This window comes from Etheostoma cragini, chromosome 6 (genome assembly GCF_013103735.1).
Source record: "Etheostoma cragini isolate CJK2018 chromosome 6, CSU_Ecrag_1.0, whole genome shotgun sequence".
Lineage (NCBI taxonomy): Eukaryota > Metazoa > Chordata > Actinopteri > Perciformes > Percidae > Etheostoma > Etheostoma cragini.
In genome coordinates this window covers 7,134,011-7,148,880 of record NC_048412.1, presented here as the reverse complement: position 1 = coordinate 7,148,880, position 14,870 = coordinate 7,134,011, and positions in this window count along the sequence as shown.

The window sequence follows — 14,870 nt, the reverse complement described above, 5'->3', positions numbered from 1 at the left end:
GTTCCACAGGGTTTCGCTCATGAGGGAGTACGTACAGCCCGAATCCAGGACAGCATCACCACTGGCACCTCGGATGGACAGTGGCACCACCAGGAGAGTAGGAATCCCTAGCACCGAAGCCACATTCGCACCTTGCCCCCGGCCTTGACCATGCTCAGTCTACTTGCTGGGTTTCTTGGAAGAGCGGTCGGCAACCCGGGACTGTTGTACTCGATTCCAATAAAGCTTGGAGTTACTCCAATCCTTTTCAATGAGGGACCCCAACTTGACCATCTGGTCCACCGTCAACACGATGCCCCGCAGCCCACTCGCCAACCGGGGGTTACATGCACTAAGTATGCGCCGCACCATCTCATCTTCTGGTATGTCTGGTCTCCATTTCAGGCAGAGCTCTCGATGATCATACGCAAAGTCCCGGAGGCACTGGTTAGGCGACTGCACATGGGATCGAAGCAGCTCCTCAATCTCCGACTGGTAGTCTGTGGGCAGAAAAGCCTCAAGGAATGCTCTTTTGAAGCTTACCCAATTGGAAATGTTGTTGCGGGATGCTAACCACCAACTCCGTGCAACTCCGCCTTGGCCTCTTTCATCACTGTCTCAATGGCCGCTCTGAGACCCTCCTCCCGATGGAGTGTGCTGTCAATGGTGTCTTTGACCCGATTCTCCAGGACCTCTATCTTCAACTGCAGTTCTTGGGCCTGCGCCGCTATCAAAACCGCCTCAGCTTCCTCCTCCTCATCTCCTGGCTGCCGTTGTTCTTCCTGGTCAGGTGGATCTAGGTACAGGGAGTCCAACATAGAGGTTATGTCACTGATGCTGCTTTGATTATGCCTGGTCGTGACGTGTCGGTATGGGGCGACGTCAGTAGGAAGGCTGGGATTTTGTTCCCAGTCTATGAGAGAGGAAGCCCCACCTTCAAGCTCATCACTATCTGCGACGGTCCCCTGTTGGTGCGTTGCATCCATCTTTGATAAGAACGGCCAAACAACCCAAAGGAGCGTACGTAATGTAAGTAATGGAACGTACTGCTGAACGTCATTGTGCAAATGTGTGTTGATAACTGTGTAACCCTAGCAGGCTACTTAGCACCACCCCAATCCACAGCAAAAATCCCCACACACCTTTTTTTTCTTTTTTTTTTTAGGAGAAAACCCAGGCTGCGTTTAACACTAATCTATAGCAAGGCACAATGTGTAACATAACCCACAATATCACCATTGAATCCTCCATTCCCCATACTGGCCACCAATCTGTAACAATCCCCAAACACACTCGGAAAAGGGAAAGTACAACGCGTAAAATTAAGGAAACGGGCTCTGATATTAATAAAATAAGGTTGTGTTCACCCTACCCCTGCTACTCAATCAAACCGCAACTATGTCATCCACCACAACCCCTTAAATACCGTTAAGTGACAGTAATAACCTTGTCCACTGACGAAGAACAACATAGATTTGAGTTTCACAAAGTGTATTGAAGCAAAACAAAGCAACGTACTCCTTCATACAAACATATTCATAAACAATCCCGCACATCTAAACCCCTCCACCAGAGAAAAGATCCTAAGGCCCACTGTCCTCCTCCTTTGAAACCAAACCACGAACACAAATAAAAAGATGTTGGGTGAAGCGTGGCAAGAGCCGCCGTCAATATGAGTTGACGGGTAACTTACGCGACCTCGCCAAGTCCGATTAGAAGAAGGGTGGCGGCAGTAGAGCAGAATGTCTTCCAATTGATAATCCACTGAGAAAAAGTAAACCATTTATCCCGCGGTGTATCCCATCTGGCAGGCCTGCAAAAAACCAGAGCCCTCCTCAATCGTGACCGCCACTCCCGTTGAGCTCCGAAGTCTCTCTCTCCTCGATCGATCAGCTGATTCCAAATCGTCACAAACACATCCCCTTAATACCCCCGCCTACAACAAACCACTCATAATGTATACAAATGACAGTCTGCAAACAATCCGTGTTCCCAGCTCAGGCCTCAGATAACACAGCTTATTACATCTACAAGTGACAGCAAAAAACAAATACACATAATGCATGTTGCTCTTGGTGGAACTGTTGGGTTTCTGTAAATAACATCCCAGAGTACTGTCTGGACCTGCTCTTTATGGAAAGCGCAATGGCTCCGTGATCGGCTGCTAACTGGACATGTTTGAAGCTGTGGTGGAGAGGAGGTCACTCAACAAACTGTTATCGATCATGGATAACCCTGACCACCCTCTCCAACCCTGACCACACTGGTCCAACAGAGAAGCACCTTCTCTAAGAGGCTCCGACAGCTTCGATGCCTCAAGGACCGCTACAGGAAATCATTCCTACCAAAGGCAATAACACTTTTCAACACGTCATCACTGGGAGCTGGAATATGATTTTAAGACACCACAATATTGCACTAAGGGCAACCTGCACCTGGTTCATTTACATTAGCACACATTACATTAGCATACATTTAGCATATTCTTTAAGCAGTTGCACATTTTGTTTTCCCATCCTGCATATATTTAAATATTTGTTCTTATAATTTATTCTTATATTTTATTCCTATTCTTATTATTATTTTATGTATACTGTATGTATATATATTTTTCCTAGCATCTGATTTATATTTATATTCTGTGTTGTGTGACTAATGTACGTGTGCTGCTGTAAAACTGTAATGAGATAACTGCTGTTGTGATTTACCGCAATATAAATTACATTGAATTGAATTGCTTGTGTTGTGTATATATGCATGTGTTATCTTTCATTTGCAGTGCAGAGAGCCCCAGGCCTAGTCTGGTTGTCACCAGACCAAGCTCACTATATTTGAGATTGAGGGTTAGTTCTGGGGGTCTGCTCTGTATGTTCTACTGGCATTTATAGTATGTATGTTGTTCAAATGACTCTGTACAACCAGTCCTACAACCAATTAGACCAACGATCCGGGGGACGTAGAAGCGATAGCGGCATCGGTATCAACGTGTTACTGCACTTTGGTGGCGTTTGGTGGCCGCCGGTATGTTGAATGTAAACAATAAGCTGCTTGGTCGCTTTTCGTCATCACGCACCAGGTAGATAAGCCAGTCTGTGATTGGTTCCCCCAAAATCGTGAACTGAAGCACGAGAATTAAACATGCAGGTTTCCAGACCAAGCTGCACGGCAAAATCAAATCGCCTACAGAGTGGGCGGGGCTTACCCAGTCTACCCAAAGCCCACAGTACAGATATGTGAGGAGACCTCGATTAGAGGCCTTTGTTATATCATGTTGGAAAATGGATTTTGTGCCGAACTAACTGGTGTTCATGCATGCATGCATACAAGCAAACCCATGTATCTGATGATATGAGAGGCTGATAACAGAGCTTTCCTAAGCAGCGTCCATCTCGCCACAACACAGAGGGGCCTTGGGCCTCAACACAGATGGCTCTCTTTAACAATTTACTTGATGCAAAGGCCCCTTTTAGCAGATGTGATTCAGTCTGAATAAATAAGGAGCAGATGGCCACTTGGAGGCATAAGTGTCAATCAACTGGGATGGAAGCAAAAACTGATTCCGAAGAGCTTTAAGAGGCCTGCTTGAGAAAATGAAAATGTATGCATGCACATATACATACACACAAACACTGGTCATGCCAACAGATGAGGTCTGTGTTGGCCTTTCGACTCAAATTGGATATATGCTATTACAGAAAATTAACTTTGATTTGGCTTCTTTCTCTTTTACCCAATCCAAAATCGTCACTTTATTCATTTGTAAATTACACTTCTGATCAAGTTTTACAACACCCACCTGGGTATGTCATCCCCTTTATATTTAAAGACAAGGTATGGTGTTAGAACATACATGGAAGCCACAGTAACCACTCTTTGTGTCCACATTCTTTGTTAGATTCATTGTCCTAAAATTTTAACTTTAAGGTGACCTGTTGAGTTTTGTTGTAAACAAACCAAAACACACAGTGTTTCATTTTGCCACAGAGAAAACATATAAACAGAATTTTACCCATTTCATCTGACATCTTCCACAACAAAAATAACCTGGCATTGACAACCGAGGAGACAAATCAAGCAGGGTACCCTACATGTTTAAAACCAACAGCCTTGGTTCTATGATTCTCACTTAGGGTGCAAGAGGTCCCCCTCAATTCCTACACAAGCCCACCAAAACAACAATAATCTATCGGAATGCAATATTTAGAAGAATGCCATGAAACAGTGAATTGATAGCAGAACACATCCACAGCAGACAAGTAACTAACGTTTGACAGTGAGCCAACCTGCAGACGTCAGGACGGTGAAACTGAAGCAGTTAAATGGAATTCAGAATGTAGTCAACTGCTCTTGTTAATGTGACATTTCTAAATGTTTTCTATGAAAACACTTATTGCAGAATTCTGTTTCATTTTTCTGCATGAAAAGTAGATGGAGTGAGTTTTACGCATTTCATCACAGAAAGAAAACCGTTATTGACAACCAAGTTGCCAAATTGAGCAGGGTTTCCTGCACGTGAAAAGTCAAAAAGCCTTAATTCTGTGGCTCGTTGGCCTCTGAGTATGATTAGGGTGTGAGAGGTCCCGGACGAGACCACAATACGAAACTAATCTAATAGTTATCCAATCTTTAGAAGGGTTGTGCTCCTACTTTGCAAATACGCCAAAGCCAAAGCAGCTGAATGGACTTCACCATTTAGTCATGTGCTTTACCCAATGTAACATGTCTGAATGTGTTCAATGAAAACACCTATTGCAGAACCCTTGTTTATTTAGTACTGCAGGAAAAGCACATTATATGGTTTTTACATTGCATAATTTAACCTGTCATTGACCAAGTTGCCAAACCGAGCAGGGTTTCCTGCATCTGAAAAACAAGCAACCTTGATGGCTGGTGGATGATATTCACTTAGGATGTGAAAGATCTAATGTTCAAATCCTTAATGAGCCAACAATATTAAACTTCATGATTTCCTCTTTCCTGTTCTTTGTTTTTGTCATCATTTATGGACATTCATTTTTGTCTGCTTCCTTTGGAATCCTTGTGTTGTTTTGCCCACTGCTTTTTGGAACTCTTGTTGGTTGGAATCCTGCCTTTTTTGTTATTAAATCCTCAAACTCAACCCTCTCTTGCCTTATCTCTACATTCGTGTCCACAATTCCCTGAACTGTACAGGCCTGCCTCTATAAATAGAGTTAATGTAGGGGAGCTCATTCTGTCAGGTGGAAAAGATATCAGAATGTGCTACCTCCTTCATAAATGTAGTTTTAAATAAGGTAGTTCAATCTGTCAGGTAGAAAAGATGTATCAGAATGTGCAACCTCCTCCATGAATGTAGTTTTAAATAAGGTAGCTCATTATGTCAGGTGGAAAAGATGTATCAGACTGGAGAACAGGAAGGAACTACAATGGTTTTTTTGGTTTGCCTCATTAGGAAATACAGCCGTGTGGCTGTCCCTTTACTGTTCTGACCTCCACTAGCAGACCTTTTTCTGGACACCTGAGGCTAAGGATGGACTGAAGGAGCGTGTTACTACAGCCCCCATCTTGTCCACTGCTGAGAGAAACTATGATCTTGGTAACCAGGAGCTGCTGGCTGGGAAACTCTCTCAATGAAGGGAGACACTGGCTGGAGAGAGCAGAACAGACTTTTCTGGTGTGGACTGATCATAAGAACCTCAAGTAGATCCGCTCTGCAAGACACCTAAACAAGGTAGGCCTTGCTTTTTGGTTGTTTCCACTTTGCTCTAACTTACAGACCTGGTTCACGGAACGTCGAGCCGGACTCCCTTTCCTGCGTGTTTGTCAAAGAGAGTGGTTCCTCTGCTCCAGACACCATTGTTCCTGGTACCTGTGTCATTGGAGCAGTTTCTTGGGGAATTGAAAAGGAGGTTAAGGAAGCACCGCAACCGGAACCAGGTCCAGGTAGCGGTGAGGTTTGTTCCTCAGTCTGTCAGAACATCTGTGTTTCTGTAGGGCATTCCTTTAAACTCACGTGTCATCTGGGAGTGGCTTGGTTCTGGTGGCCAACTATGGAAGGAGATGTTAAGTCGTTTGTCTCTGCCCATTCTGTGTGTGAATAAAAGGTTGAACCAGCCCAGTTCTGGTCTCCTGCAACCGCTGCAGACTCCTCTTTGCCCTTGGTCTCTGCCCACATAAGCCATAGGTCTGTCTACTTTGCAATGTTTTTACTAAGGCTATAACTATATGCAATTTGAAAACGAAATTGCAACACTCAGATCCATTAAGCTGTGTCACGGAGTGAGAAAGAAAAATTGCAACACACCGTCCAAGTCCCAGAGTTATCCTTCCCGTCCTGATCCAATAATACCGTATCTTGAAATCACTATTAGTTTTGGTCCTTTTGATGCTTTATCTCTGTTTTGTCTGGTAAATGTAGCTTACTGTGAAAAGGAAAAGGAACAGCAGCCCATAGGTACTTGGAGTCAATTTAGTGGAATCAGTTGCAACTGATTCCACTAAATTGACTTTAAAATAAACGCATTTCTTGTGTGAGCAACTGTTGTTGGCGCTATATCAAATTGAATTGAATTAAATAATTAACATCTGCTTAGCTTTTAAGCCTAAAGTGTCCATGTCCAAAGCGTGTTATATCTAAGAAAAGTTGTGGAAGAAGATAAAGAATTCTTGTGGAAAAAAGTTAAAGTAATATGGCCCAAGGGGAACCAGTTACAGAGTTATTTCTTCCATCTGTGCATTCTGTGGGGAATAACATTCATTGCCATCATCACTGCCTACTGTTTTGCTCCAAGCATGTTCCTTAAAGATGTTGGGGTTTCAGTTGGACCCGGACACAGAACAACAGACAATAAAAAGTGTAACAAAAAAAGGTTTAATCCAAAACAGATGAAGTACAGGAGGTGGTGAATGAGTGGATGGAAGTCCAAACGGAGCGCGTTTGGGGAAGCTGCACAGAGTTGTGACGGAACACGGAATCTGTGACAGAAAACAAAGTTAGACAAATAGTAAAGTTTCACGAGCAACGTTTAAATGACTGGCCTAGTTACCACGTAGGTGTGTGTAACAAACTGGCGCTGAAGAGGTGGTCAGCCCGGGTTTATATACAGCGGTAATGATGACGATGATGGGTTGCAGCTGTGCAGATAGACGGATGAATGAGTGGCCACGCCTATAGACCTAGTTCCTCGTAGGAAGCCCTCTTGGGGATGACAGACAACACAGACACAGGAAAAAGGCAGCAGAACCACATCAAAAGATCTATCTTGGAAATTTGTCATAGAACTTATTTATGTTAGAAACATTTTTTATATGATTTTTTTAATTATTTGATTAGTTTATCTTCTTGCGCTCCAAATCTATACTCACTTATAGTATTATTAGGACCACCATACTAATACTGTTTTCGCCTTCAGAACTGCCTTAATTCTACGTGGTATTGATTCAACAAGGTGCTGAGAGCATTCTTTAGAAATGTTGGCCCATATTGATAGGATAGCATCTTGCAGTTGATGGAGATTTGTGGGATGCACATCCAGGGCACGAAGCTCCCGTTCCACCACATCCCAAAGATGCTCTATTGGGTTGAGATCTGGGGACAGTGGGGGCAATTTTAGTACAGTGAACTCATTGTCATGTTCAAAAAAACAATTTGAAATGATTCAAGGTTTGTGACATGGTGCCTTATCCTGCTGGAAGTAGCCATCAGAGGATGGGTACATGGTGGCCATAAAGGGATGGACATGGTCAGAGAAAATGCCCAGGTAGGCCGTGGCATTGAAAAGATGGGGCCTAAAGTGTGCCAAGAAAACATTACCCACACACATTACACCACCACCACCAGCCTGCACAGTGGAAACCATCTGAATGTCTCAACAGAAATCGACACTCATCAGACCAGGCAACATTTTTCCACTCGTCAACTGTCCAATTTTGTTGAGCTCTTGCAAATTGTAACCTTGTTTTCCTATTTAGGTCTTCTGCTGTTGTAGCCCATCCGCCTCAAGGTTGTGCGTGTTGTGGCATCACAAATGCTTTGACTGAAATAACCACTCGTTACAACCGAGGTATGCAGCAAAGTTGCTCTTCTATCAGCTTGAATCAGTCAGCCCATTCTCCTCTGACCTTCAGCATCAACAATAAATGGTTGTGCGTGAAAATCCCAGTAACTGAGCAGATTGGGAAATACTCAGACCGTCCCGTCTGGCACAAACAACCACGCCACGCTTAAAATTGCTCAAATCACCGTTCTTTCCCATTCTGACATTTAGTTTGGAGTTCAGGAGATTGTCTTGACCAGGACCACACCCCTAAATGCATTGAAGCAACTGCCAAGTGATTGGTTGATTAGATAATTGCAATAATGAGAAATTGAACAGGTGTTCCTAATAATCCTTTAGGTGAGTGTACGTATTGAGTGTTTTGCCTCACAGACAGCTTACATAACATACTTTCTTACTTACATATCAAAACATTGATGGTTGAGTTTTATTTTCTGGAGACAACTGGAGCTGGACACCATATACTGTGGTTGATTAATCCGACAGAGAGCAGCCGACTGGGCTGTCAGTCTGCCTGCTTTACCAGTGGCCATCTTATGACCAATAGATGTCTTAACCCCAAAAAAGAAAAGCTAATGTTTTTTTCAGCAATTCCATTTTGTCGGGGTTACTGCTAGGACATGAACAGGTCATCCATTTTGTGACTCTTCTCTGTTAAAGAGACTTCATCTCAGTTCTCCTGCAGATATCCACTGCAGTAACCATTATGCTAATGAGCAAATGCATGACTACACTGAGTTAGAAGAAGAGGGCACTGCTCATCCAATACAAAATATACAGCCTCCATAAAGTACAGTAGAAAGTAGCACTTAGTATTGTTTTGGTTTTAAAGACCTTTCTGTCATGAGAAAATGGAAGCACTGAAGTAATAACTTCATCATGAAGGCTCCTTAACTGGTTAACTACTTCTAGCTTGTTTTGTTTGTGATTTATTTTATATTTAACTGCTGCACTTAAGACAGTTAAGACTATAAAAGCAGCTCCATTAGGGTAAACGAACAGTACAATAGAGCCACAACCATTGGATCTGTGTTCTTTACTGAAGTAGCCTCTCCCCCCCAAAATTTATATTTATATTAATTTATTTGATAACTTTGTCTGAACATTGGCCCGGTTTAGTGTTTTCTGCCTTGCCTCATAAATTTCAGATTCTAATAAAATGTAAAGTTGTACTTTTTTTACAGAAGAGAAAATTCTATTATAAAAAGACCTTTAAATGTTCGTGACAGTATTAATAAAAGAAAATGATGGCCGAGCAGTGACAGAAAATGAACCGTTTTGGGCATTGAAACCCCCTCTTAAAATATCATGGCTTATTAAGTCACTAAATTAAGATGAAAGCAGGAGCTTGAGTAGGAGAATTATGAAGGTAATGCATTAAAGCTATATTTTAACAATTTTTTTCAGGCTGATAGGAAGAAAAAAAAAACTCCTGTTTAGGACTCATTTCATCTCAGAGTAATAGTACACCATCCCCAGACTGTCAATCAGTGCCTCATGCCTTGTGCTATTGAATAGTCATATTTTCCTCCGATGAATGGATTTTCTGTAAATCTTATCATTTACTTCGCCAAAGCAACAAAAAAAAAGCAAGGGTGTCATGGTAACCAACTTTTTGAAGTTTGAACCTTTTTTCCACACATTGGATCGGTTTTGGAAATTGTTGTCATGTTTCTAATTTGTTCGGAAATGTCCTGAAGTTTTCATTTACTTATTCCACAAAAGTCCCGTTGGACCATTCTAATGCAGGATTTTAAAATTAAAGGCTTTGAAAATGTCCAATTAAAGCTAAATTTTAACAATTTTTCACACTGCTAATTAAAGCTAAGTTTTAAGGCTTTTTCAGGCTACTCTAAAAACTAAACCTTCCGTTCAGACGGACTAATTCACCTCAGGGTGATAGCACCCCCAGACTGTCACTCGAGTAATATCGGACCATTCTGATTTGGGATTTTAAAATCAAAGGCGTTAAATGTCCAATCAAAGCTATATTACAACTCTTTTTTGGGCTGGTTGAAAAAAAACACAGCCTCATGCACTATAAAAAGGGTACTCTGGATCAACTTTTACTATTTACTACAATTCGTTACAGGTTACGGTGGACCTCCTCATCGCTGTAGTTATCACAGATTGGACGAGCGCGGCGGACGCTTCCGTGCGATGGAGACGCTGCCGTCTCTTGATGAGTGGAGTCACGAGCAACCTGCCAGGCTGATCCAGGAACACCCTCCTCCTGTTGAGCTTGGCGCCCATCTACTCGGGTCGGAGCTCTCGCAAGAGCACGAAGGCGTTGTAGGCGGACACGTCGAGGATGTGGTGGAACGTGGCGAGGGGCCAGCCCGCCGTCTTCCTGCAGCAGCTGTACGTGCACACAAGCCTGGTCTCCTCGTGCCAGAGGATCTCGAAAGCCTCATTGCGGGACCTATATATGCCCGTGAGGATCAGCAGCCCGGGGTAGGCGTGCAGGTCCATGGCGTCCATCGCTTTCATCTAAGCTTTGCTGCATTTCCTTCAACCTTTGAATTTCATGGCGGCCACAACCATGTCTTCAATTTGCCGCATACTCTGTGGGTTCCAAGCTCTGTGTTAGCACAGTAGTACCAGCAGATGTCATGTGCTCTTCTCTGCATTTTTGGTCTTCTTGGGTCTCTTATCCATGTTCTTCTTGGTGTTCTTGGTCTTGTTCTTACTTTGTCTTCTTCGGTGGTGTGCCGATGACGACAATGGGGATGATACGTTTTTGAGGTAAAGTCAATTATGCCTTCTTTGAACACAAACTTTTCCATGTCCTTGTCCTCATCATGCTCCTCGTCTTCACTCCCATCCTCTTCAAGACCGTCTCCTTCTCCGCCCTCTTTTTCGTTTTGTTCTTCGGCCCTTTCTTGTCCAACCTCTTCTTCTACATCTACTGAACCCCGCTGTTTCCTGCTACGTCCAGAAATTCCCTGCTGTGCCACGCTACATACTGTAACGTCCTGCAGCGCCCTGCTATGACATGAACTACTACTACTAACATTGTTTAGTCACTTTTCCATTATATTTATTGTGACTATTATTGCTGAAGTTCATCACATCCCCAACCGGCACCGTCAGACAGCGCCTACCAAGAGCCTGGATCTGGCCGAGGTTTCTTCCTAAAAGGGAGTTCTTCCTCACCACTGTCGCACTATGCTTCATCTTGGGGGGAATAACTAGAATTGTTGGAACTTTATACTTTATAAATTGTAGAGTGTGGTCTAGACTACTCTGTCTGTAAAGTGTCTCAAGATAACGCTTGTTATAATTTGATACTATAGATAAAATTGAATTGAATTAAAAAATGAATTCTATCACTCTGAGGTGGAATGAATCTGGCTTAACAGGAGGATTCCTTTTTAGAGGAGCCTGAACAATAGTTAAAATATGGCTTTAATTAAAAGCCTTACTTTTTTTTTAAATATAGGTTTAATTGGACATTTAAGCCTTTAAATTTCAAATCCCTATATCAGAATGGTCTGATATTACCAGAGTGTCACACTGGATATGTGTTCTATTACTCTGAGGTGGAAGGACTCTGCCTTAACAGGAGGATTCCGTTTTTGAGTAGCCTAAAAAATTGTTAAAATATAGCTTTAATTGGACATTTAAGCCCTTAATTTTAAAAGCCTGTATCAGAATGGTCCGATATCACCCGAGTGAAACACTGGAGATGTGTTCTGTCACTTTGAGCTGGAACAAATCTGGCTTAACAGGATTCCTTTTTACAGTAGCCTGAAAAAGAGTTAAAATATGGCTTTAATTAACAGTCTGAAAAATAATTTAATTATAAAAAAGGCTTTTGCCGTAGCCTACGTAAGTGGCCTGATGTTTACAATAGTGCGATGGTGTGTGCGTCAAGCCGGTGTGGGGAGTGTGTGTTAGTGAGAGGGAGAAGTGACATAATTAGCTTTAAAGCGAGTAATGACTCTAGAGTCATAGTGAGAGAAAGAAAGTGTCTCCCCTGTGCTATCTGACCACGGTGGGAAAGCTGTAGCAGGAAAAGAGAACCCTCTCCTTAATTCCATGTTGTTTATGGAGAAGGAGAACCAGAACATTAAGTATGGGGAAATGTAGTATATGCTTTGTGTTCCACTTCTGCTCATAAATGCTCATAAATCACACTTTAGTGTGTGAAGGAGAATTAAACAGAAATAATGTCCATATTTACAGTAAAAACAACAGTTTTCTTTGTTTTTTGCCGTGTTATCCAAATGAGGTTGCATGCAGGAAGGATCAGCAAAACCCAAACCTATACATGATGTCTCTTTCCTTCCTTGTATCCTTGACACAGTGAGTGTTGGAGGTTTGTGTGCGGGGTTAGGAGAGACAGCGCCACACAGGGAGGCAGGTAAAAACAGAGTTTTTATAGATGGCGAATCAGGGCTGAGTTTATTACTGATCTCTAGTGACCGACCGCCCCTCCAGACACACAGACACAGGGAAATATAGACTGATCCTCAGCTCAATACTGCAACCATGTGGAAGAAATATATCACAAGTTACTTCAAATGCTCTTGCCAGAAGTAACTGAGGTCCATGCCACTGAGCTACTCAAGTATGTATTAACCCTGGTTTTGTTTTCCCGTCGACCGTGCACATGTCCTGCTGGGTCAAAATTGTAAAACCCTTTTTATAAAGCAAAACGTATCATCACCAAAATATGTGTTACACCTTTTAGCCAACCATTACGATTTATTACCACTAGTTTTACACTACTTTATGGAATTAATGGCCTATGGTTACTTGATTCTTATTTACATTTAATTTAACAATTTGTGAGTTTAAAAAAACAAGAAATTAATTATTTTAACTAATAGGGGAGTCAGAGGAATGTTTGCTGGATCGTGACATACTTCAACAGATGTCAAAGCACATAATCACACATAATCAATAAAATGTATATACCCAAATAAAATACCCCATGTTCAATCATCTAAGAGTGTTGTATGCAGTGACGTAACTTTGGGTTCAACATTAGAAGGGTTGAGCTCTCCAATTTTGAGCAAAATTGCAATTTTGAGCACATCAACTAATTATTCTGCAACAATTTGCTCCATAAATTGATGCAGAAAAGTCCAAAGTTATTTAATTATGTTAAGGAAATAATTATTAGATATTTGGGAGGTTTGCCACTTGACTCAGTCCCCACTAGTCCTGGTGTTGTACTTGTCTTTGACTCGGCAAAGGTAGACTCGACTACAGTCCTGACATCATGTACAAAGGTTTTTGATTGCAAATGGTCTTCCACAAAGGTGAAGGTGTTAGCGCACTGGTTGCAGAAAATATATCAATATATCAAAATGACACATTAGCTAGGTTTCCATCCACTTAAAAACAAATGATCTGAAGTTCGGTAAAAAAACTATTTTTTGAGACATGTCTTGCTGTTTGAACGCCCTCCATTTACTCCGAAGGACGTCCCACGGCTTGTCTTAACCTTTGTCGGCCATTTCCTTCATGAATTCCTGTTAAATAAAATTAAAGTCTCTCGTCTCCTTGTCCGTCCACTTCCATCTGTCTTTGTTGACACCCGCCATGTGTGCAAACAGAGCAGGAAATACTGGGCGGAAATTAACTAAAACGTCTTTGTTTTATGCCGGATTGCAAACAATAAAATGATATAAAACTCAATCGCAATTCATTATTTATTCAGCAACTAACGTTTCCATCAGCTTTTTATCCCATAAGCCGTATATCGATCAAGATAAAATCCAAAGAGACCGAACGTATTTCCTTTGAGTCCATATTCTTGAAATTCCATTGACCATAAGGCATTTTTCATTAGATATCACTTAATTCAAATAAAAATGTGTTGATGGGAACATAGCTACTGTCACTATTTTTAGAAACCTCCCCAGAATTTCACAAATCCCATTTCACCCTAGCTCCCCACCTTGTTCACACCCTGGTGGTACGGACCGGGGTTTGTTTTTAAGTTGTTGTTTTTTTAGTTTGTTTTTTACAGTGTTCCGAAGTGCTTTAGGATTGGCACCACAAAGTGTAAACTGCCTGACTCACTGCTTGTGTGGCCTTGTCTCTGATCTGGCAAAATAAAAGGTTGTCATTGGCAGAATGTAACTTGCGTGCTTTGCTCCAGGCAGCATATTTTAGCTGAAGCAGAACAGCTAGATCACGATAAATCCATGGACTGTGGGGATTTTCTATGTGTATCTTTTTGTTGGGGAAAGGTTTGTTGATCACAGCAGTAAGAAAATCTCTATACAAAAACCATGCATCATTTATGGTGGGAATCAGGAACACTCTATACCAGCTTACATTGGCCAGATCATTTCAGAAAGCTTGAGCATCAAAATGTTTCAAAACTGTTTTACGGGTTATAACGACCAGTTTGACAGAGCGTTGTTTTCTAACACAGGCAAGGAAACAGTGGTCGCTTAGGTCAGTGCAACATACACCAGATAGGTACATGAGTGGGTTGTTTGCAAACACAATATCTAATGTGGCATTGTCACTGCTTTTTGGGGTTGTATCTAGGGAATAGAGTTTTGCAACCATGTCTCAAGGATCATTAAAACGTCAGGGTTAGAACTCTCAACCCACACTTTAAGCTGATCCAGTTTGAGTAATATGCTTCTTGCGTTTACATGCAAAACCCAAGAGTTATCGCGGTTATGTCAAAGGTGGATGGCAAAATAATATCTCTGGGCCACTAACATGATTCTGCATGCGACATGCTGTCTTTTGGTGATTGATAAGGACTGTATAAATTTGCTGGTCTTCAAAAGGTGTGGCCACCAGGGGGGCATCGATTAGAATGCAGACAAGATGTTCCTTTTGGGCTTTTTATTGTAATAAAGGATGGTTTTGAATGTGTGT